The sequence below is a fragment of the Chlorocebus sabaeus genome, chromosome 17, assembly GCF_047675955.1.
Source record: "Chlorocebus sabaeus isolate Y175 chromosome 17, mChlSab1.0.hap1, whole genome shotgun sequence".
Classification (NCBI taxonomy): Eukaryota; Metazoa; Chordata; class Mammalia; order Primates; family Cercopithecidae; genus Chlorocebus; species Chlorocebus sabaeus.
Window position 1 is genome coordinate 63,238,520 of NC_132920.1, and position 25,873 is coordinate 63,264,392.

The 25,873-nt window shown below is 41.3% G+C and overlaps 2 pseudogenes; one reads left to right on the top strand and one right to left on the bottom strand.

Moving 5' to 3' along the window:
* The window catches only part of LOC119620161 (DENN domain-containing protein 1C-like), a 48,015-nt pseudogene extending 23,743 nt beyond the window's left edge, over nucleotides 1–24,272 (bottom strand).
* On the top strand, nucleotides 24,166–25,253 carry LOC103243960 (leucine-rich repeat-containing protein 59 pseudogene; annotated as a pseudogene).
* Nucleotides 25,254–25,873: the final 620 nt, after the last annotated feature.

Below are 25,873 nucleotides of genomic sequence, written 5' to 3' on the forward strand. Positions count from 1 at the left end.
AGCTATAGGAGTAAACAATTTGAATGATGACATTAGTAGACTGAGGTAAGTTATGTATATGTAACATATTACCTTTCACTCAAAGGTCTATACAAAGAGATACACATGAAAATACTATATATAAAGAAAACTAAAACTTAGAAATAAAAATAAGAAATAAATACTATAGATAATCAAAATAAATTCTAAAAATGGTTCAAGTAACCCCCAGGAAGACAGGGAAAAGAAAAATAGAGAAACAAAAACCAGAAAGTACAAATAAAAAATCAAAAAACAAAATGGCAGACTTCGCTCCTAATGTATCAATAGTTATATTAAAAGTAATTGGTTTAAATACCCCAATTAAAAGACAGAGATTGGCATAGTGGATTAAGAAAACATAAACCAACTATATCCTATGTATAACAGTTTGAAAGTAAAATGGTAGAAAAAATAGCATGCTAGCATTAATCAAAAGAAGAGTGCTAAACTAATATCATTTAAAGTAGGCTTCAATCAGGTACAGTGGCTCACACCTGTAATCCCAACACTTTGGGAGGTCAAGGTGGGAGAATTGTTTGAATTTAGGATTTGAAGACCAGCTTGAGCAACACAATGAGATCATGTCTCTACAAAAAATAAAAAATGAGCCAGGAGCAGAGGTGCCCATCTGTAGTCCCAGCTACTCAGTAGGCTGAGGTGAAGGGATTGCTCCAGCCAGAAGGTCGAACAGCAGTGACCTGTGATTGTGTCACTGCATTCCAGCCTGGGTGACAGAGTGAGACCCTGTCTCAAAAAAATAATAATAATCTGGGCGAAGTGGCTCACGCCTGTAAAATCCAAGCACTGTAAGAGGCAGGCAGATTTCATGAGTCCAGGAATTTGAGACGTGCCTATGCAACATGACAAAACTCTGTCTCTACCAAAAAAAAAAAAAAAAAAAATTGCTGAGCATGAATTCCTAGCTACACAGGAGGCTGAGGTGGGAGAATCACCTAAGCCCCAGAAGCAGTGGTTTCAGTCAACCAAGATCGCACCGCTGTACTCCATTCTGGGTGACAAAGCGAGACCCTGTATCAAAAAAAACCAAAAAAATTATGTCATAATAAAAAAGTAATCCACCAAGAAGAAACAATCCCAAATGTGCATATATCAAACAACAAAGTGCAAAATACTTGAAGAAAAAAATGATAGAACTGACCAGACATGATAGCTCACACCTGTAATCCCAGCACTTTGGGAGGCTGAGTCAGGCAGATCATTTGATGTCAAGAGTTCGAGACCATCCTGGCCAACATGGTGAAACCCATCTCTACTAAAAATACAAAAAAAAAAAAAAAAAAATTAGCCGGGCATAGTGGCACATGCCTGTAATCTCAACTACTCAGGAAGCTGGGGCAGGAGAATCATTTGAACCTGGGAGGCGGAGGTTGCAGTGAGCCAAGATCATGCCACTTACACTGTAGCCTGGGCAACAGAGCAAGACTCTGTGAAGGGAGGGAGGGAGGAAGGGAGGGAGGGAGGGAGGGAGGGGAAAGGAAAGAGGAAGGAAGGAAGGAAGGAAGGAAGGAAAGAAGGAAGGAAGGAAGGAAGGAAGGAAGGAAGGAAGGCAGGCAGGCAGGCAGGCAGGCAGGCAGGCTGAGTAAAATTCCAGCAATACTGACAAAGAAAATAAGAAAAAGACATATATTACCAATATCAGAAATAGGGGATTCACTATAGACATCAAAACTATAATAGGGAGCACTACAAACAACTGTATACATATAAATTTGAAATCTAGATAAAATGAATCAATTTCTCAAAAATAAAATAAACTACCAAAACTCATCCAATATGAAAAGGATCATTTGAGTCTCCCTATAACTATTAAGGAAATTGAATTCATAATTTTAAAACTCTCATAAAAAGAAATCTCCAGGCCTAGATATTTTCACTAGAGAATTCTACCAAATATTTCAAGAAGAATTTACACTGATTCTGCACAATATCTTCCAGAAAACAGAAGGGGAAGGAACCCTTCCCAGTTTATTTTATAATGCTAGTATTGTCCTGAAACCAAATCCAGACCTACATACACATACAAAACAATGAAATCTATAAACCAGTATTTGCAGAATACATATCCAAGAAAGGACTAATATATAGAATATAAAAAGAGCTCTCAACATTAACCAGTAAAGACCAGGCACCGTGGCTAACACTTGTAATTCCAGAACTTTGGGATGAGGATTTCTTGAGGCCATGAGTTGAAGACCACCCTAGGCAACATAGTGAAACCCCATCTCTACAAAAAAGTTTAAAAATTAGGCAGACATGGTGGTGCTTGCCTGTAGTCCTGGTTATTTAGGAGGTTGAGGTAGGAGGATCTCTTGAGTGTAGGAGTTCAAGGCTGCAGTGAGCTATGATGCACTACTGCACTCCAGCCTGGGCAAAAGAGTTAGACCCTATCTCCATAAAAAAAAAGAAAAAGAAAAAAAAAATTCACCATAGAAAAATAACCCAATTCCAGAATGGACAAAAGACATAAGACATTCTATTGATGGCTATAAGCACATGAAAAGATGTTCAACATGATTAGCAATCAGGGAATTACGAATTAAAGCACAAGAGATATCACTACATAACTATCAGAATGGCTACAATGAAAAATAGTGACACTAAATGCTAGCAAGAATGTGGAGAAACTGTATCACTCACAGATGGCTATTGAGAATGTTAAATGGTACAGTCTCTGCAGAAGCAGTTTGACAGTTTCTTAAAAAGCTAAACATACAACTACGATACAACCCAGCAACTGTATCCCTAGGCACTTATCCCAAAGACATAAAGACCAATGTTCATGGAAAAACTTGTACGTGAATGTTTATAGCAGCTTTAATTCATTATAGCTAAAATCTGGAAACAATTCAGCTACCTTTCACTGGGTGAATGGATTAAATAAATTTTGGTACGTACATGCCATGGAATACTACTCTAAAATAAAAAAAAGAATGGACATTTATACATGCCACAACTTAAATGAATCTCCAGATGACACTACTTAGTGGAGAAAAAAGCTAATCCCAAAAGTTTACATACTGATTTCATTCATATAACATTCTTGAAATGATAAAACTGTAGAAATGGACAATAAATCAGTTGTCGAAGTTAGGGAATGGGGGAAGGGAGAAGGGAAGTAGGTATCAACATAAAAGGCAACATAAGAGATCCTGGTGGTGTCAGAAATATACTGGATCTTGGCTGATGCCTGTAAACCCAGCACTTTGTGAGGCTGGGGTGGGAGGATTCCTTCAGTCCAAGAATTCAAACTAGCTTGTGCAGCATAGTGAGACCTCACCTGCATAAAAAATAATAAAAACAATAAAAGGAAATATACTGTATCTTGACTATATTAAAGCCAATAACTCAGTTGTATGATATAGTTATATTATATATATACTCAATTATAGTTTTGCAAGGCATTACCATTGGAGGGAACTGGGTAAAGGGTACACAAGATCTGTCTCTGTATTATTCCTTACAACTGCATGTGAATCTAAAATTATTCAAAATTAAAAATGGAATTTTAAAACTTTTTTATTATACTTTATGTTCTAGGGTACATGTGCACAACATGCAGGTTTGTTACATATGTATACATGTGCCATGTTGGTGTGCTGCATGTAATGTAAATTGTCATTTACATTAGGTATATCTCCTAATGCTATCCCTTCCCCTTCCCACCACCCCACAACAGGCCCCGGTGTGTGATGTTCCCCTTCGTGTGTCCAAGTGATCTCATTATTCAACTCCCACCTATGAGTGAGAACATGCGGTGTTTGGTTTTCTGTTCTTGCGATAGTTTGCTGAGAATGATGGTTTCCAGCTGCATCCATGTCCCTACAAAGGACATGAACTCATCCTTTTTGTGGCTGCATAGTATTCCATGGTGTATATGTGCCACATTTTCTTAATCCAGTCTGTCACTGATGGGCACTTGGGTTGCTTCCAAGTCTTTACTATTGTGAATACTGCCGCAATAAACATATGTGTGCATGTGTCTTTATAGCAGCGTGATTTATAATCCTTTGGGTATATACCTAGTAACGGGATGGTTGGATCAAATGGTATTTCTAGTTCTAGATCCTTGAGGAATCACCACACTGTCTTCCACAATGGTTGAACAAGTTTACAGTCCCACCAACAGTGTAAACGTGTTTCTATTTCTCCACATCCTCTCCAGCACCTGTTGTTTCCTGACTTTTTAATGATTGCCACTCTAACTGGTGTGAGATGGTATCTCATTGTGGTTTTGATTTGCATTTCTCTGATGGCCAGTGATGATGAGCATTTTTTCATGTGTCTATTGGTTGCATAAATGTCTTCTTTTAAGAAGTGTCTGTTCATCGCCTCTGCCCACTTTTTGATGGGGTTGTTTTTTTCTTGTAAACTTGTTTGAGTTCTTTGTAGGTTCTAGATATTAACCCTTTGTCAGATGAGTAGATTGCAAAAATTTTCTCCCATTCTGTAGGTTGCCTGTTCATTCTGATGGTAGTTTCTTTTGCTGTGCAGAAGCTGTTTCGTTTAATTGGATCCCATTTGTCAATTTTGGCTTTTCTTGCCATTGCTTTTGGTGTTTTAGACATGAAGTCCTTGCCCATGCCTATGTCCTGAATGGTATTGCCTAGGTTTTCTTCTAGGGTTTTTATGGTTTTAGGTCTAACATTTAAGTCTCTAATCCATCTTGAATTCATTTTTGTATAAGGAGTAAGGAAGGGATCCAGTTTCAGCTTTCTACATATGGCTAGCCAGTTTTCCCAGCGCCATTTATTAAATAGGGAATCCTTTCCCCATTTCTTGTTTTTGTCAGGTTTGTCAAAGATCAGATGGTTGTAGATATATGGTATTATTTCCGAGGGCTCTGTTCTGTTCCATTGGTCTCTATCTCTGTTTTGGTACCAGTACCATGCTGTTTTGGTTACTGTAGCCTTATAGTTCAGTTTGAAGTCAGGTAGCATGATGCCTCCAGCTTTGTTCTTTTGGCTTAGGATTGTCTTGGCAATGTGGGGTCTTTTTTTGGTTCCATATGAACTTTAAAGTAGTCTTCTCCAATTCTGTGAAGAAAGTCACTGGTAGCTTAATGGGGATGGCACTCTATAAATTACCTTAGGCAGTATGGCTATTTTCACAATATTGATTCTTCCTATCCATGAGCATGGAATGTTCTTCCATTTGTTTCTGTCCTCTTTTATTTCATTTAGCAGTGGTTTGTAGTTCTCCTTGCAGAGGTCCTTCACATCCCTTGTAAGTTGGATTCCAAGGTAACTTATTCTCTTTGAAGCAATTGTGAATGGAAGTTCATTCCTGATTTGTCTCTCTGTTTGTCTGTTAATTGGTGTATAAGAATGACTGTGATTTTTGCACATTGATTTTGTATCCTGAGATTTTGCTGAAGTTGCTTATTAGCTTGAGGAGATTTTGGGCTGAGACGATGGCTTTTTCTAAATAGACAATCATGTCATCTGCAAACAGGGACAATTTGACTTCTTCTTTTCCTAATTGAATACCCTTTATTTCTTTCTCTTGCCTGATTGCCCTGGCCAGAACTTCCAACACTATGTTGAATAGGAGTGGTGAGAGAGGGCATTCCTGTCTTGTGCCAGTTTTTAAGGGGAATGCTTTCACTTTTTGCCCATTCAGTATGATATTGGTTGTGGGTTTGTCATAAACAGCTCTTATTATTTTGAGATATGTTGCATCAATACCAGATTTATTGGGAGTTTTTAACATGAAGGGCTGTTGAATTTCGTCAAAGGTCTTTTCTGCATCTACTGAGATAATCATGTGTTTTTTGCCTTTGGTTCTGTTTATATGCTGGATTACGTTTATTGATTTGCGTATGTTGAACCAGCCTTGCATCCCAGGGATGAAGCCCACTTGATCATGGTGGATAAGCTTTTTGATGTGCTGCTGGATTTGGTTTGCCAGTATTTTATTGAGGATTTTTGCATCGATGTTCATCAGGGATATTGGTCTAAAATTCTCTTTTTTTGTTGTGTCTCTGCCAGGCTTTGGTATCAGGATGATGTTGGCCTCATAAAATGAGTTAGGGAGGATTCCCTCTTTTTCTATTGATTGGAATAGTTTCAGAAGGAATGGTACCAGCTCCTCTTTGTACCTCTGGTAGAATTCGGCTGTGAGTCCATCTGGTCTGGACTTTTTTTGGTTGGTAGGCTATTAATTATTGCCTCAATTTCAGAACCTGTTATTGGTCTATTCAGGGATTCAACTTCTTCCTGGTTTAGTCTTGGAAGAGTGTATGTGTCCAGGAATTTATCCATTTCTTCTAGGTTTTCTAGTTTATTTGCATAGAGGTGTCTATAGTATTCTCTGATAGTAGTTTGTATTTCTGTGGGGTCTGTGGTAACGCCCCCTTTATCATTTTTTATTGTATCTAGTTGATTCTTCTCTCTTTTCTTATTAGTCTTGCTAGCAGTCTATCAATTTTGTTGATGTTTTCGAAAAACCAGCTCCTGGATTCATTGATTTTTTGAAGGGTTTTTTGTGTCTCTGTCTCCTTCAGTTCTGCTCTGATCTTAGTTATTTCTTGCCTTCTGCTAGTTTTTGAATGTGTTTGCTCTTGCTTCTCTAGTTCTTGTAATTGTGATGTAAGGGTGTCAATTTTAGATCTTTCCTGCTTTCTCTTGTGGGCATTTAGTGCTATAAATTTCCCTCTACACACCACTTTAAATGTGACCCAGAGATTCTGGTATGTTGTATCTTTGTTCTCATTGGTTTCAAAGAACATCTTTATTTCTGCCTTCATTTCATTATGTACCTAGTAGTCATTCAGTAGCAGGTTGTTCAGTTTCCATGTAGTTGAGTGGTTTTGATTGAGTTTCTTAATCCTGAGTTCTAGTTTGATTGTACTGTGGTCTGACAGACAGTTTGTTATAATTTCTATTCTTTTACATTTGCTGAGGAGTGCTTTACTTCCAACTATGTGGTCAATTTTGGAATAAGTGAGTGTGGTGCTGAGAAGAATGTATATTCTGTTGATTTGGGGTGGAGAGTTCTGTAGATGTGTATGAGGTCTGCTTGGTGCAGAGTTGATTTCAATTCCTGGATATCCTTGTTAACTTTCTGTCTTGTTGATCTGTCTAATGTTGACAGTCGGGTGTTAAAGTCTCCCATTATGATTGTGTGGGAGTCTAAATCTCTTTGTAAGTCTCTAAGTACTTGCTTTATGAATCTGGGTGCTCCTGTATTGGGTGCATATATATTTAGGTTAGCTCTTCTTTTTGAATTGATCCCTTTACCATTATGTAATGGCCTTCTTTGTCTCTCTTGATCTTTGTTGGTTTAAAGTCTGTTTTATCACAGACTAGGATTGCAACCCCTGCCTTTTTTTTGTTTTCCATTTTCTTGGTAGATCTTCCTCCATCCCTTTATTTTGAGCCTATGTGTGTCCCTGTACGTGAGATGGGTCTCCTGAATACAGCAAACTGATGGGTCTTGACTCTTTATCCAATTTGCCAGTCTGTGTCTTTTAATTGGAGCATTTAGTTCACTCATATTTAAGGTTAATATTGTTATGTGTGAACTTGATCCTGTCATTATGTTAGCTGGTTATTTTGCTCGTTAGTTGATGCAGTTTCTTCCTAGCATTGATGGTCTTTACATTTTGGCATGTTTTTGCAATGGCTGGTACCAGTTTTTCCTTTCCATGTTTAGTGCTTCCTTCAGGAGCTCTTGTAGGGCAGGACTGGTGGTGACAAAATCTCTCAGCATTTGCTTGTCTGTAAAGGATTTTATTTCTCCACTTATGAAACTTAGTTTGGCTGGATATGAAATTCTGGGTTAAAAATTATTTTAAGAATGTTGAATATTGGCCCCTACTCTCTTCTGGCTTGTAGAGTTGCTGCTGAGAGATCTGCTGTTAGTCTGATGGATTTCCCTTTGTGGGTAACCTGACCTTGCTCTCTGGCTGCCCTTAACATTTTTTCCTTCATTTCAACAGTGGTGAATCTGATAGTTATGTATATTGGAGTTGCTCTTCTCAAGGATTATCTTTGTGGCATTCTCTGTTGGCCTGCCTTTCTAGGTTGGGGAAGTTCTCCTGGATAATATCCTGCAGTGTTTTCCAACTTGGTTCCATTCTCCCCATCACTTTCAGGTACACCAATCAGATGTAGATTTGGTCTTTTCACATAGACCCATATTTCTTGGAGGCTTTGTTCATTTATTTTTATTCTTTTTTCTCTAAACTTCTCTTCTTGCTTCATTTCATTCATTTGATCTTCAATCACTGATACCCTTTCTTCCAGTTGATCGAGTCAGTTACTGAAGCTTGTGCATTTGTCATGTAGTTCTCGGTTCTCGTGTCATGGTTTTCAGCTCTATCAGGTCCTTTAAGAACTTCTCTACATTGGTTATTCTAGTTATCCATTCGTTAAATCTTTTTTCAAGGTTTTTAGCTTCTTTGCAATGGGTTCAAACTTTCTCCTTTAGCTCAGAGAAGTTTGGTTGTCTGAAGCTTTCTTGTCTCAACTTGTCTCAACTCAAATTCATTCTCTGTCCAGCTTTGTTCCATTGCTGGCAAGGAGCTGCATTCCTTTGGAGGGGGAGAGGCACTCTGATTTTTAGAATTTTCAGCTTTTCTGCACTGCTTTTTCCCCATCTTAGTCAGTTTATCTACCTTTGGTCTTTGATGATAGTGATATACAGATGGGGTTTTGGTGTAGATGTCCTTTCTGTTTGTTAGTTTTCCTTCTAACAGTCAGGACCCTCAGCTGCAGGTCTGTTGGAGTTTGCTCGAGGTTCCCTCCAGATGCTGTTTGCCTGGGTATCAGCAGTGGAGGCTGCAGAAGAGTGAATATTGCTGAGCAGCAATTGTTGCTACCTGATCGTTCCTCTGGAAACTTTATCTCAGAGGGGTACCCGGCCATGTGAAGTGTGAGGTGTCAGTCTGCCCCTAGTTGGGGGTGTCTCCTAGTTAGGCTACTCAGGGGTCAGTGACCCACTTGAGCAGGCAGTCTGTCCATTCTCAGATCTCAGACTCCATGCTGGGAGAACCACTACTCTCTTCAATGCTGTCAGACAAGGACATTTAAATCTGCAGAGGTTTCTGTTGCCTTTTGTTTGGCTATGCCCTGTCCCCAGAGGTGCAGTCTACAGAGGCAGGCAGACCTCCTTGAGCTGCGGTGGGCTCCACCCAGTTTGAGCTTCCCAGCTGCTTTACCTACTCAAGCCTCAGCAATGGCAGGTGCCCCTCCCCCAGCCTTGCTGCTGCCTTGCAGTTAGATCTCAGACTGCTGTGCTAGCAGTGAGGGAGTCTCTATGGGCATGGGACCCTCCGAGCCAGGTGCGGGATATAATCTCCTGGTGTGCCGTTTGCTAAGACCCTTGGTAAAGTGCAGTATTAGGGTGGGAGTGACCCAATTTTCCAGGTGTTGTGTGTCACTGTTTCCCTTGGCTAGGAAAGGGAATTCCCTTCCCCCTTGCGCTACCCAGCTGAGGCAATGCCTCACCCCGTTTTGGCTCTCACTCCACTGTCCTGCATCCAGTGTCCGACACGCCCCAGTGAGATGAACCCGGTACCTCAGTCAGACATGCAGAAATCACCCATCTTCTGTGTTGCTCATGCTGGGAGCTGGAGACTGGAGCTGTTCCTATTTAGCCATCTTGGAATGGCCCCCTCAAAAACTTTTTTTTTTTTTAATGCAAGGAAAAGGACCACAAACTCAGTAACTTGACATGATAAGGAAATACTTGAAAAGGTGGCACACATTTTTCCAAATTATGAAGAGTGGTTGTTTTACATTGTATTTCATAAAAGATATTAACTTCCTAGCATCCAAGTTTTATGATCCTTAGAGATTTGCTTCTCCCTTTGGAATTCTGCAATTCTAATATAAATTAAATTTAAGCTGATCCAACTGGGAGTTGCAAACTCCATAAACGCAATTATAGTCTAAAGAGATACTATAAAAATTGATATTAGAACTATGCAACCCTCAACTGCTTCCCACCCTCTACCTACTTCACATACACACACAAACGAAGTGCTTGCCATTTTTCCTTGTGCCTGAGTACAACCCAGGTAACTGTAGGCTGCAAAAAGTTATTTGTTTTGTTTATTTATTTATTTACTTATTTATTTTTGAGAGAGTCTTGCTCTGTTGCCCAGGCTAGAGTGCAATGGCACAATCCCAGCTCACTGCATCCTCCACCTCCCAGGTTCAACCAATTCTCATGTCTCAGCCTCCTAAGTAACTGGGACTACAGGCATGGTTCCAATATGCCTGGCTAATTTTTGTATTTCAGTAGAGAAAGGATTTTGCCATGTTGGCCAGGATGGTCTTGAACTCTTAGCCTCAAGTTATCCTCCTGCCTTGGCCTCCCAAAGCACTGAGATTACAGGTGTGAGCCACCACACATGGCCCAGGTATTGATTTTAAATTTTCCTTTATTAGGTGTATGTCAGGAACAAACTATTATCTTGATATTCTGAATGACTATGGCATAAAACAGCTCATAAAATCAATGTGTCCTGTCTTTTCATCCTTCGTATCTTGGACACAACAAAGGTCCTTTTATATTCATATGGGGATTCAAGACAATAAAAGAAATAACTAACTAATGACTGACACCCAAAAATTTACAGACCTTTCCCTTTTTTCATTTTTTTTTAGACGGAGTTTCCACTCTTGTCGCCCAGGAGTGCAATGGCACAATCTCGGCTCACTGCAACCACCACCTCCCAGGTTCAGCGAGATTCTCCTGCCTCAGCCTCCCAAGCTGGGATTATAGCCATGTGCCACCACACCTGGCTAATTTTGTACTTTTAGTAGAGATGTGGTGACACCATGTTGGCCAGGCTGGTCTCGAACTCTTGACCCCATTTGATCCACCCACCTCAGCCTCCCAAAGTGCTGGGATCACAGGCATAAGCCACCATGCCTGGCCTCCCTTTTTATCATAGTTACTTCTTCCCCCCGACGTAATAAATGTCATGGTCATTGTTAGACTGCAAACTTGTATTTTTCCTTACTCGGGTGCTGGAAAACTAAAAATATAAGCAGAGGCAGATTATAGGGGGAAAAATAGGCTATTCCTGATCTGCCCTCACAATATAAAGTGTCTCAGTACAGATTCTCAATTTTTTAATGTGCTAATTTGAAATGTTTGGAAAACAAATACACAGCATAAAAATAGTTCACAGTAGTTTGCCAGTCAAATCAGTTCTCTTCAGTTTATACTCTAAGCCTTTTCCCAGCAATTCAGAGGTTTTTTGGTGACTGAATTATTATAAATCTGTTTTCTCCTTGTGGGTAGCTTAGTTAAAATAAGATTATGAACAGGGATACTCTTCTAGTGACCAGAGAACTATTATCATAATCGAATTATCAAAATGTTAAATATACTCTGGCTCCTTCAAAATTCTGCTCACATCTAAGAATCAATCTAAGATAATCAGTTTAAATAAAATGGTAGCCAACACTAGAAACCCATTTTCTTCAAGTTATTGATTTAAAAAAAAAAATCTATTAACAGGCACCTAATTATATATCCCAGTATTCAAAAAATAACACAATAAATACTAGCGTAACTATTTTAATTCAATATATAATTGAAGGAAGCCACGGGACAAAACATAAATCACAGCATTTAAATTATGCTGTTTTTATCACAAAAGTAAATTGTCGTTAAAAATAAAACAGCTATATTTGTGATTTTTCTCATGCCGAGAGCAACATTCCAGTTGCTGTAGGTGTTTATTTTCTTCTAACCATACACTACTATTAATAACACCTCATAAAAATAAAACGTTTGCACAATAAAGCAGGTTCCCCAACCTACCTTCTTCCCTAATAAAATGCTGCTTGTGTTCCAGTTTGCATCCTCCTCCTTATTTAAGTAAAGCCACTTTTAGTTTTGTGACTGGAATATAAGGTATTTATTTTCAGAACTAGACGAATGAATACAGGCATAATTATTTATTATTTATTTATTTATTTTTGAGATGGGGTCTCACTCTGTCACCCAGACTGGAGTACAATGGCACAATCTCAGCTCACTGCAACCTCTGCCTCCTGGGTTCCAGTGATTCTCCTGTGTCAGCCTCCTGAGTAGCTGGGACTACAGGCATGCACCACCATGCCCAGCTAATTTTGTATTTTTAGTAGAGACAGGGTTTCACCATGTTGGCCAGGCTGGTCTCAAACTCCTGACCTCAAGTGATCCACACACCCTGGCCTCCCAACATATTGGGATTATAGGCATGAGCCACCACACCCGACCAGGTATAATTATTTTAAATGAGCAGGACATTCCAGCACAGCCTTCACAACAACTTCTAGATAGACAATCTTGTGACCCAGAACTAGCTTGCCAATTAGCTGCTCCCATTTCTTCATTCACATTCAAAGAAATGTCCTTAAACATTCATGGCTTATAGGCAAATCAGGATCCCTGATGTTTCGGCTCTCATAAGATGAAATTTTCTCTAAGAAACTATGATGGAGAAAATTGTTCATTAAGAAAATTATAGCAGCTGGGCACGGTGGTATACACCTATAGTCCCAGCTCCTCAGGAGGCTGAGGTATTCCTGAGCTACCCAGGAGTTTGAGGCCAGCCTGGGCAGCATAGCAAGATCCCAAAAAGAAAAAATTATAGCAAATTCGTGACCTTAACACCAACTCTTTGCTAGACATTACATGAGGCTTCAGCAGTTAAGCAGTCAGAGAAAAGCATGGTCCCATTAGCACAAAGTCTTCAATCTAACTGAAGACAACAAGCAGGTATGTCAAGTGAAAAAAGTGTGACAAAATTAGTAACAATAAGGTACTTGGATGTAAATCTCACTGTTTAAAATATTGGGACTGTATGAAACCAGATGCCATATTTTTACTTCCTTCATTGAGAGAATCCTTTACTCTCACTATTTGGGCTATTTTTTAATAAGAGATTTTATTGTATCTCCTCAGACCAAATATAAACAACATCTATGAAAGAACTATGCTATATTATATATGAATTGGACCAGCCGAAAGTATATAGACTCAAAAATTTCTTAAAAATCAAGAAATGTGGGCCAGGTGTGGTGGTTCACACCTGTAATCCCAGAACTGTGGGAGGCTGAGGCAGGCAAATCACTTAAGGTCGGGAGTTCAAGATGAGCCTGGCCAACACAGTGAAACCCCATCTCTACTAAAAACACAAAAACTAGCTGAGTGTGGTGGTGGGCACCTGTAATCCCAGCTACTCAGGCAGCTGAGGCAGGAGGATCACTTGAACCCAGTAGGTAGAGGTAGTGGTTGCAGTGAGCTGAGATTGCGCCACTGCATTCCATCAACAGAGCAAGACTCTATCTCAAAAAAAAAAAAAAAAAAAAAAAAAAAAACTCTGAAAACAGGGATTACAGGCACTGACTCAGCTGCTTAAGAAGGCCACTAGAGACCCAGGCTCCTAATATCATTCTGCTCCAACACACTTGACATGTTGTCCTTTGCCTCCATGCCTATTGCCTCATGACTGCAATATAGTTGCTGTTCTTGTCATCACATCCTCATTCATAGATGGAAGGTAAGGAGGAATAAAGGTAACTGTTCATCCATACCTGAGAGCTTTCAACAGGAAAGCCAAAATTTCCCAGAAATGCCTACAACAGACTTCTCCCTACATCTTATTGATCAGAATGATGTCAGATGGTGAGCTTCTTCGCCTTATGGCTTCTGGTCAGGTAAAATAAGAGACGTGAACAAAGATTGGAGGGTGTGTGTTGAGTGAAATCAGGGAATTTCTTCCTTGTTCCTTCCCACTGTCCCATTTCAGCAGAATTCTGGGACTGGTCATGTCCCCCATCACTACAGCTTCTTCTAGACACCCTTCTCCAAGGCTCCAGCCTCTCTGGACTCTCGTAACTTTCCATCTCTTGCTTTGTCAGGCCTTGGGGTGGAAACAGCTGGTCTCTGGGTGCTTCACTGATATCTTTAACCCTGCCACATCTCCATAAGTGGATTCATCATTAAAATATTTTATTTTATTTTATTTTATTTTATTTATTTTAGATGGAGTCTTGCTCTGTCTCTCAAGCTGGAGTGAAGTGGTACAATCTTGGCTCACTGCAACCTCTGTCTCCTAGGTTCAAGTGATTCTCCTGCCTCAGATTCCCGAGTGTCTGGGATTACAGGCACGCACCACCATGCCTGATCACTTGTTGTATTTTTAGTAGAGATGGGATTTCACCATGTGGCTAGGCTGGTCTCAAACTCCTGACCTCAAGTGATTTGCTTGCCACGGCCTCCGAAAGTGTTAGTATTACAGGCATGAACCACCTCATCCAGCCTAAAATCTTTTAAATTTATCATTGGAGTGAAATTGTGTTCCCTGCCAAGAGTCCAACCAATACATATAGAAGTTTAACTGCAAAGGAGGCAGAACATCAGACAACAGGCGAGCCATGTCAACAAACAAATTATGATCCACTGCCTGAGGTCAGGCACATTGCCATCCTAAACAAATGTATGATTAGGTTAAAGAGATGGATATTTGGTGGGTGCCTTAACACTGTCTACCACATATGATTTATAATTAAGAGCCGTTTAAAAAGCAAACTGAATGGTCATGTATTATTCATTTTGTTATTGCCTTCAACTAACTCAGTGCCTGGAAAAATATGTCTACTAGTGAGTAAATAATACCTTACTCTTCTAAAAACTTTGTAGTCTACTAAGTGCTTTGATATACATTATCCCATTTGATCTTCACAGATAACCCTGTGAGCCCAGTGAGTAAGGCAACCCCAGCATTTCCATTCCCATTTTACAGATTCATAATCAGAAGTTGAGAGACAATAACCACCTTGCCTTGAGTCACCAAATGATTAAGTACTAGAACTAGAAAGTAAAGCCAGGTTTTCTGACTCCAAATTCAGGCCTTTCAGAGCCAAGCCTTGGCCAATGTACCTGCCTGGGTTCAGTACACAAAGCCAAAACTTGAGTGTTGGTTGGGGCCAGGCAGAAGAGCAAGAGCATTGTATTTCACAGTATCTCTGATCCCCAGATGTTGACATCTATCAGCAGAGAGAACGGAGGACTTCTACGAGTTTCCCATTGAAGAAACAAATTCTGCTTCCAACTGCATCAGTTAAGAGCATGAGTTTTGAAGTCATATAAACATGAAGTGGAATTCTAGCTTTACCACTTACTAGTTGTATGACCTTGGCAAATTACTTAACCCCCATGAGCTTTTATTTTTCCATTCTGTAAAATATAGATATTAAATATCTTTCTTATGAAATTGCCAAAAGTTTTAAATTAGATAATTTATGTTAAGTGATTGGTTTTAACTAACTAAATGTAATATCTTACATTCATGATTATTTCGACTATAAATTATCTTGGATTCTGCAACAAGCTTTCAGAAGTTTTGAATTTCATTGAGAAACAGCATTGACTGGGCACAGTGGCTCACGCCTATAATCCCAACACTTTGGGGAACCGAGGCAGGTGAATCACTTGAGATCAGGATTCCAAGACCAGCCTGCCCAATATGGTATAAACCCAACTCTGCTGGAAAAAAAAAAAAAATTAGCTGGGCATGGTGGTGGGCACCTGCAGTCCCAGCTACTCAGGAGGCTGAGGCAGAAGAATCGTTTGAACCCAGGAGGCGGAGGCTGCAGTGAGCCAAGATCATGCCACTGCACTCCAGCCTGGGTGACACAGCAAGACTCCATCTCAAAATAAAAAAGAAAAGAAAAGAGACAGCACTAATGTAGTACAGAGAAAGCTAGCAAGTTTATCAAACAACTTCCAGATAGAAATAAACCTCAAAAGTTACCTGCAATTTCCAGTTTTCATGCCTTCTGTTCATTCACAAGATCCTGATAACTAACATTTATATAGGGCTGCTATGTGTCAGGTGTCAGAAATAAATTTTTCTCCACAGAGTTTTCTAGAAAAATTTACTGGGACTTAGGTTAAAGAACAGCCTTAAACCCAAAAGATTACTGAATAGATAATAAAAGATTTACCTCCCCAGAGGTACGTGTTTACACTTCTAGGAAAAGATGAGACCCAAAGACATAATGACATTCCAGGAGTTGTAAACCTAAAGACGTTTGTCTTATCTTCCCTTGGAGACGGGTACTTACATTTTAAAAGATAAAAATCTATGCTCTTTACCCTTCTATTCCCAAAGAGAACTTCTTTATTGTAAGGAGCAAAAGTATCTCTCCCTTTCTCAAATAATGAAGGGACATCTCTTTCCTTTACAAGCTCCAAGATTCATATTTCTAGGGCTTCTCTCCTACGGTAAACCCCAAACACGCCCATGTGTAAGCCTGTCCATCTGGCTCTTTTATCATCACAGTAGGGGGAAAGTTGGGGGGGTGGTAAATAACAAATACAATTATTGCTCTAAATAATAATAATCAGTCTCTGTCCCAGAAACTTCCTGTCTACTTTCAGGATAATACAAATAGAGTAATTAAATACTTAGCAACAGACAATATCTTAAGGGCCTTAGATGAATTAACTCATTTATTTCTTATAACTATACTATGTTAGACACTTCTATTTTTCTTCTTTTAAGACAGGGACACTTGGCCGGGCGCAGTGGCTCAAGCCTGTAATCCCAGCACTTTGGGAGGCCGAGGCGGGTGGATCACGAGATCAGGAAATCGAGACCATCGTGGCTAACATGGTGAAACCCCGTGTCTACTAAAAAATACAAAAAACTAGCCAGGCGTGGTGGCGGGCGCCTGTAGTCCCAGCTACGCGGAGGCTGAGGCGAGAGAATGGCGTGAACCCGGAGGTGGAGCTTGCAGTGAGCCGAGATCGCGCCACTGCACTCCAGCCTGGGCCACACAATGAGACTCCGTCTCAAAAAAAAAAAAAAAAATCACAGGGACACTGAAGCACAGAGATACCAAGTTGCCTAATGTCTCCCAACGAATAAATACCAGAGGCAGGATTTGAACCCAGGAACTCCAAAATCTATGCTCTAAATATGATTGCATGCTGCCTGTAACCAGTAATCTTTCTCACTGAATATCTGTGATTCACAGTGAATTAGTATTCAATGTGTCTCATAACTAGAAGTCTCTTATTCAATCACATCCCACTACTACTTTTGCCAATTGAAATAATTGTATAAGGAACTTCTTCCTAGTTGTGGATATACACACAGACATTTAAGGCTTACTATAAACGCTGTCTCTTCAAAATAATTCTACCAGTTCTGCTTAGAAGAGGTGCATATAGACCATGAGTATTCATGTGTTGATGGCCATAGACAAACGGATAGACTAATTTGAGAATCCTCTTTTCCGCTACTTTAAGACAAACTTGTTTCTGATATTTAAACAGCTTTAAGTATTTTCAGTAAAAAAGTTGTATACTTTCCCATTCAGCTCTCCCTGTGGAGGAACCTCTGTGTATCCAGTCATGGGACTAGCAGGTACCAAATGGAACAACTGAGGAGAGTTTAATAAAACATTTTTTTACAAAGGAGTAGGCAGTGTTAAGAGAAACAAAGGCTGGTGCAGCTCCCTGGAACCAAGAACAACTAGGAGTCATTACCATGCCTTGGTCTGAAAGGTCAGAGAGAGTTACTAGAATCCACTGAGAAAACTGTAGTTGTCACAGAGGGCTGCCCCCTCAGAAGTTGTCATCTGGCCCAGCACAGTGGCTCACATCTGTATTCCCAGCACTCTGGGAGGCCGAGGAGGGCAGATCACCTGAGGTCAGGAGTCCGAGCCCAGCCTGGCCAACATGGTGAAACCCCATCTCTACTAAAAATACAAAAAATTAGCTGGGCATGGTGGTGGGCACCTGTGATCCCAGCTACTCTGGAGGCTGAGGCAGGAGAATTGCTTGAACCTGGGAGGTGGAGGTTGCAGTGAGCTGAGATCGCGCCACTGCACTCTAGCCTAAGCAACAGAGCAAGACTCCTTGTCAGAAAAAAAGAAGTTGTGAACTTTGGGCCAGGCGCGGTAGCTCACGTCTGTAATCCCAGCACTTTGTGAGGCCAAAGCCATCAGACCACCTGAGGTCAGGAGTTCGAGACCAGCCTGGCCAACATGATGAAACCATGTCTCTACTAAAAATTCAAAAAGAAAGAAAGAAAGAAGTTGTGACCTTTATCAGAGAGACAAAATTAATGAGTGGCAACCCAAAAAAAAGGAAGCTGGAGCAGTAAATACCCAAAACCCATTCCCCTCTCATTATCAGATCTCCACATGTGCCTTCCACTGGCCAAACCCAACTTGAAACCAGAGGGGAAGGGAGCCTTTGGGAAAGTTCATAAAAGTCAGCCTCTCAGGAAAACAAAGCAGAGTGAAGAAAGAGGAAAAGGTACATCATGAGAAAGAAAGAGAAAATATCAAGCACCCTCTGGGTTAAAAGAGTCCATAGGAGCTTTTCCCTGTTATCTCTTCTTTGCCAAAGAAACTTCTCTCCTTAAAAAAAGCAGTTTTCACATTCATTAACTACATGTATTCAGGAGCAAGATGTACACAATTAAGGGTTTCTCTGCTATCAACAGCAATAACAAAATTATCATGTGCCTCGAGCCATTTTATCAAGGACAGAAAGCCCTGACCCACCACGGAGATGCCATCTGAGTCAGAGGACATTGGCTGTGCAGGTGCAGATACAAGAAGATAAGTGTGGCATCAAAGGAACACAGCCTGAGGCCAACCAAGATTGGACAACAAAATAAGATTTGCAGAGAAACTGAACTCTGTTCAATCAACCTTGTTCAGCCAAAGAGAAGATTCCATTAAGGCTTGAGGATAGAGAAAATTCAAGTTTACTGAGCACCAATTCTGTCAAGTTTTGCATGTGTTAATCCACTTTAAGAAAACTATAAAACTTCTATATAAAAGCTAGTTGTTATTTTCCTATCCTTAACACATGTGATAAAAGATGTTTGATGAATACTAACTGTGATAAGTAAAGTTACAGAAAGAACTGAACGGACGCATCTCCCAGCTTCCACCTTTGCCCCTCACCCACCCACCCAAGGTCTGTTATCCATACAACTGCTGAAATAATTCTTTTAAAATCATATGCTTAAAAAGCTCTAATAATTCCTTTTATATTTTCAATAAAATCCAAACCTTACCAATCAACAAAGCCTCATCAGAATTTTCCAAATTGTGAATCATGGCTCATTCACGGGTCATGAAATTAATTTAGTGTGTCTCATTCAGTATCTTCTTAAAAATAAAATCAAATTGAATTGAATATTTAATATTGAATTGAATAAAATAAAAACATTAGAATGCATAGCAAATAAAAATAGTAAATGTTTCACAAAAGTTTTCTTTCAGTTTTAAGAATATGTATGTGGTTATAGTATAAAAAAGTATTTCTTTGAGTCATCATCCAAATTTTAAAAAAGTAAAGAAAAACAACTATTCCCACTTCCCGACTTCATCACTATTCTCTGTCCTCTGGCTCACTCTGCTCCAGTCATACTCCTCTTTTTTGTGTTTTTTAAAATCCTTGACTGGAGCACTTTCCTCCAAAACCCACAAAGTTCACACCTTACTTTCTTCAAGTTCAAATGTCACATTCCCTGGAAGAACGTTGCTGACCACCTCATGTAAAGTAGCCCTACCACTATCTTCAGTCTCTTTTTCCTTATATCGCTTTTTCTTCAAAGCTTTTATTAGCAGATGAAATACTATGTACTTCTGTCTCTCTACTAAAGTGTAAACTTTATGAAAGCAGGGACTTTATTGTATTCACTACTGTAGCTCCAAGCCTAGGACAATGCTTAGCACACAGTAGGGACTCAAAAAAATTGCTGGTATATCCATTGGATGGATTGGTGAGTGGATGATGGAGAATAATGGACGGATGGATAGATAAAGGAATAGGATGATCCCTAGGAAATAATATGCTTAGAGGATCCTGAAGCTAACAAAGGAACCAGTTTTCTGCTTGCCCCTCCCCTCCACCTGTTCTACAGCTTCCTACTCAACCCCATACACACACATATATACCTGCGTATCTCCCTCATGGCTCTGCCTACTGCTAAAATCAAGAAAGGTTTTTGGCCAGGTGAAGCTCCAGCCAGTGGTGGTGGGGAAATGAGTATGGAATGAGTATCTCTATATCTGCTTTGGCCTGCCTAGATTGAACACACGCAGAGTGTTCCTATAGGCCTTCAGTCTAGGCAGGCCAAAACAGATATGTAGATACTCACCCCTTACTCTCTGTAGAAGGATCGTCTACAGATTTGGGCAACTCACTTTAAAAGCTGTAGCCAGCAAAAGCCTTCACTGTGATCAGCAAGAACCCCCAACTATTTCAGATCCTTGGCTCTAACCTTCACCTCTTCACAGTTCTCAGACTCATTTCAGCCTGCCTTATCCAACAAATCCAATCTTATTCCAAACTTTTTTTTTTTTCTTTTTTTTTGAGACAGAGTTTTGCTCTTGCTGCCCAGGCTGGAGTGCAGTGGTGCAATCTCGGTTTACTGCAACCTCCACCTCCTGGGTTCAAGCAATTCTCCCGCCTCAGCCTCCTGAGTAGCTGGGATTACAGGCATGTGCTACCACGCCCAACTAACTTTGTATTTTTAGTAGAGATGAGGTTTCTCCATGTTGGTCAGGCTGGTCTCAAACTCCTGACCTCAGGTGATCTGCCCGCCTTGGCCTCCCAAAGTGCTGGGATTACAGGCATGAGCCACCGCGCCCAGCCCCAAACTTTGTTTTTTACCACAGTAGTCCCATTAAGTACATTGACTAAATGGATAATTTTTAGTTAAGTATATTGATTACACCTGTGGCAATTTTTAAATAATTCTTTTTTGTTTTTGTTTTTTGAGATGGAGTCTTCCTCTGTTGCCCAGGCTGGAGTGCAGCAGCATGATCTCAGCTCACTGCAACTTCTACCTCCTGGGTTCAAGTAATTCTCGTGCCTCAGCCTCCTGAGTAGCTGGGATTACAGGCACCGCCACCAAGCCCAGCTACTTTTTGTATTTTTATAGAGATGGGTTTTCACCATGTTGGCCAGCCTGGTCTCAATCTCCTGACCTCAGGTGATCCACCTGCCTCACCTCTTAAAGTGCCGGGATTATAGGCATGAGCCACCGCACCTGGCCAAAATGTTTCTTTTCTAAAACAATTATATAGCATTGGTTATTAACAACACATTACCTCAAAACCAACTGTTTTCAAAATAAATGAATGGGTTCACTTCATTTGCAAGCATAGTGGCTGTGGTGACCAGGAACCCTACACCCCCAGCTTTGCTACATGTTTACCCTCCTATATTGCCTTCATAGAACCCTGCCTGTCCTTGAGAGCGAGAAGGCAATTGCCACCATTCCCCAGACAGCAAGGCTCAGAATTAACACAAAGGCAGAGAGTGAATTGTCCCAGATTCAGAGCACACTCATTGAGTTTGGACACCCAAGAGCTCCACAGAGTTCTGAAGAATAAAAAGATATTCTTAGAGGCTGGGCAGAGTGGCTCACGCCTATAATTCCAACACTTTGGGAGGCCGAGGCAGGTGGATTGCTTTAGCTCAGGAGTTTGAGACCAGACTGGGCTAAACGGTGAAACCCCATCTCTACCAAAAGTACAGAAAAATAGCTGGGCATGGTGGTATGTGCCTGTAATCCCAGCTACTTGGGAGGCTGAGGCAGGAGAATCACTTGAACCCAGGAAGTGGAGGTTGCAGTGAGCCAACATCGCACCACTGCACTCCAGCCTAGGCAACAGAGCAAGGCTCCATCAAGAAAGAAGAAAGAAAGAAAATGAAGGGAAAGGAAGGGGAGGGGAGGGGAAGGGAAGGCAAAAAGGAAGGAAAAGAAAAAGGAAGGAAAAAGAAAGAAGGAAGGAAGGGAGGGAGGGAGGGAGGGAGGGAAGAAAGGAAAGGAAGAAAAGAAACAACAAAGAAACTGCACCAAAATACCATTTTTTTTTTCTCCAATCAAATCGTCAGAGATCTAAACATTTGCTATCTCATTCTTAATGACTGAGCCTGATACATGTCGCCTGGCAGACTGGAGCTTCTTGCTCTCTATTGCTTTGCATTCCCCATGGTATACAATGCATAATAGGATCCTAATAAATATTTCTTTCTAGTTAAATTTTGTTTTGTTTTGTTTTTGTTTTTTTGAAACAGAGTCTCACTCTCTCGCCCAGGATGGGCCACCGTGCCCAGCCTTAATAAATATTTCTTGAGTTGACTTTAGTGAAGAAAAGGAACTCAAACCCCTGTTAATTGTAGAAGCCATAGCAGGATTCTATAATAATTGCTGGAGTCAAAACGCATTTGTTCAAATTCCAGAAATCCTAAAAACATTTTTCCTCTCATAATAATTAGTACAGGCTGGACGAAGTGGCTCAAGCCTGTAATCCCAGCACTTTGGGAGGCTGAGGCGGGCGGATTTGAGGTCGGGAGTTCCAGACCAGCCTAGCCAACATAGTGAAACACCATTTCTACTAAAAATACAAAAATGAGCCAGGTGTGGTGGCAGGCACCTGTAATCCCAGCTACTCGGGAGGCTGAGGCAGGAGAATCCTTGAACTCCGGAGGCGGAGGTTGCAGTGAGCCGAGATCACGCCACTGCACTCCAGCCTGGGTGACAGAGTGAGACTCCATCTCAAAAAAAACAAAAAAAAGAATTAGTACAATAACCCACTCATCCCCCGCAAAATCTAGTCTCTCTCCCTACTGTAATCTCTGTCCACACTGTCATGAAAATTACTTTTTAAAATCTCACAGTTCATTAGGTCTACATTGTACTAAAGACTATTTGGCATTGCTTACATAGTATGAGTATATATGTATATAATTCAAAAGAAACTACTTTAGGGCTGGGCACGGTGGCTCACGCCTGTAATCCCAGCACTTTGGGAGGCTGAGGTGGGTGGATCACTTGAGGTCAAGAGTTTGAGACCAGCCTGGCCTATGTGGTGAAACCCTGTCTCTACGAAAAATACAAAAATTAGTTGGGAGTGGTGGTGCGAGCCCATAATCCCAGCCACTGAGAGGGGGAGGGTGCAGTGAGAAAGAAAAAAAGGAAAGAAAATAAATTTTTTTTATTTTTTAATTTCATGCCTGTAGAATAAAGTCTGAAGTATGGGACAGGAGGTCATTTTACATTCTTGTTCCAAACAGTCTTTCCAGGCACATCTCCTGCCACGGTCTTCCAACCACTCTTGTCCTCCACCTCTTCTGAATTCCAATTCCCCCAATCTATTTTGTTTCGCAGACTAAATATGCATGTTCACATCTCTAATTCTTTGGAATTCCCTCTGGTAGAAAAGCTCTCCCTTTAAGTCCCACCCCACTGCACCATTTGTCAAAGCTCTACTCTTCTTTAAGATCCAATTCAAATATTTAATCTTCTCTCTATATACACATATTCCAATGTGGTCAGAATTTCTCATCCATTCTTTTATGTTTCCGTAGCCATTTACTTATGCTTCTCTTCTAGCTTTGAAATCTCTGCCTTTTTGTTCATTGTGCTTATTTTTCATTTATTCAACATTCATTAATTCAAAAAATATTTATTGAGTGTCTACTATATTCCAGGTGCTGGTATATGTTTTAAAAAGACAAACATAGGTTCCTCCACCACTAAAACAGTCTTCTAAGTCCTCATGGAGTTCAGATTCTATTTGTGAGTAAGTTCTGAGTTTTTCGGATGTCGGTATTGATAGAGACAGCAGATAGCCAAGGGTCCCTGGGGAAACCCTGCCTGCCTTCAAGCCTAAAACCAGACTGCTGGTTCTAGATGAAACCCGTCCTTTCTCGACTGATTCTCTCTGCATAATGTCCACCTACGCCCTGGGAGGACGGGGTGGAGCCTCGCGAAGTTCAGGCCGTTTGCAGGTGAAGGAGCCCGGCCTCCTCAGTTCCTGTGTGGGTGCCTTGGGATTCAGTCTGTGAGGCGGGAAACCTGCTATCAAGACTCTTTCTCATTTTGCGGAGAATTCCTCTTTCCTTTTTTTCTTTTCACCCAATAAACCCTACAATGTGTCTGTGTGCCTAAATTTTCCCGGTCGTGTGTCGAGAACTCAGTTTTTCTGCAATAGTTATCACCTTCCCCAGTACCAAACACAATTTCCTTCCTGTATAGAGCAGGCACTCTACAGCTATGCCTGCCTGTTTCTCCTTTCCCTAGATACCTGTTTCTCTACATTAACAAGGTGTAGGCACGGAGAGCTCAGGCGTGGTGGGTTGCGTGGGGGCCCCGCTGAACTGACCAGCAGCATTTCAGCTCCTTTCCCTTGCCGGTCGGAACCCCGGAGCCAGGTCAGCTCAGCCAGCTTCACCATGACCAAGGCAGGTAGCGAAGGCGGGAACCTCCGCCACCAGCTGGACTGCAACCAACTGGACCTGAGCCTCAGCGACCTGAATGAAGCCCCGGTCAAGGAACTGGCTGCCCTTCCAAAGACCACCACGCTGGATCTGTCTTGTAATAAACTGACTATTCTACCGTCGGATTTCTGTGGCCTCACACACCTGGCGAAGCTAGACCTTAGAAAGAACAACCCACAGCAGCTGCCGGTGGACTCTGGTCATTTGGTCAACCTCCAGGACCTGGCTCTCCTCAACAACAGGCTGCTTACCTTGCCTGTCAGCGTTGCTCAGCTCCAGAACCTGAAGTGGCTGGACCTGAAGGATAACCTCTGGATCCCGGCCTGGCCAAGATGGCAGGCGACTGCTTCGGTGGGAGAAGCCGTGGAAGCAATGTGCAAACAAGGCGTCACACACAGCACAGGAAGGCCGTGCAGGCAGACCAGGAGTAGGAGAGGCAGCGGGGCCGGAAGTAGAAGGAGAGGCAGAGGAGAAGCTGAGGCCAAGCAGGCAGCTAAGGAAGCTCATGAGAGGGAAACGCGGAAGCGGGAGAAGGCGGAAGAGAAGGAACGCGGGAGAAACGAGTATGATGCCCTCAAAGCAGCCAAGCGGGAACAGGAGATGAAACCTAAGAGGGAAACAAATCAGGCACCGAAATCTAAGTCCGACTCTTGCCTCCGCAAGCCACTCCCCGGGAAGCACACTCATTCCTGGGCTGTGCTGAGGCTGCTGCTGCTGCTTTGTGCGGCGGGAGGGCTGGTTGCTTGTCCGGTGACATAGCCGCAGCAGCAGCCCCTCTGCACCAGCGTGAACACCATCTACGACAATGCGGTCCAGGGTCTGCACCGCCATGAGATCCTCCAGTGGGTCCTCCAGACCAACTCTCAGCAGTGAGCTTGTCCCCAGCACCTGCTGCCTCCCAGCCTTGGAGCTTGGATTCCTGTGGAATTGGGCTCTGCTAGACATACACTGTTTTTAGCATCAGACCTATCTGCCATAATCAAATGGCTGCAGATCGGTACTTGAGACCTCCTCTTTGTAGGACTTCTTCCTTCCTTAGTCAGGGTTTCCGGTTTCCGGGTGGAATGAGGAGAAATGGGAGGTGGTGGGGGACAGTTGCCTGCATGCCTAAAAGAATAGGCTTGGGGGTCGGGAGAAAGAAAACATAGCCATTTCTAGTTGTTACACAACTGTGTAAACACTCGTTTCTACTAAATGGTCAGCTGTCACCAAAAAAAAACACCAAGTGTAATGAGACCTTTATGAAATATGCCAATAGAGTATGGGAATTACCTAACTATTTTGAAGGAATCTAAGTAATTAAAAAAAAAAAAATACCACTGCCCTAACCAATAGCAGTTAACCAACTCATGATAGTAGTTACCCAGAGAATTTTTTATCATCTAGAAATAATGGCTTGTTTCATCATTGGATGATGATGCCTCCCGAGTCTTTATTATGCACCAGGCACTGTCTGAGAGATTTTAGTATTCACTCATTTAATCTTCTCAACAACTCTAAGTAGTATGTTATCTCTTTTTTTAAAAAAAAAAAAAAAGAAAAGAAAAGAAAAACAGAT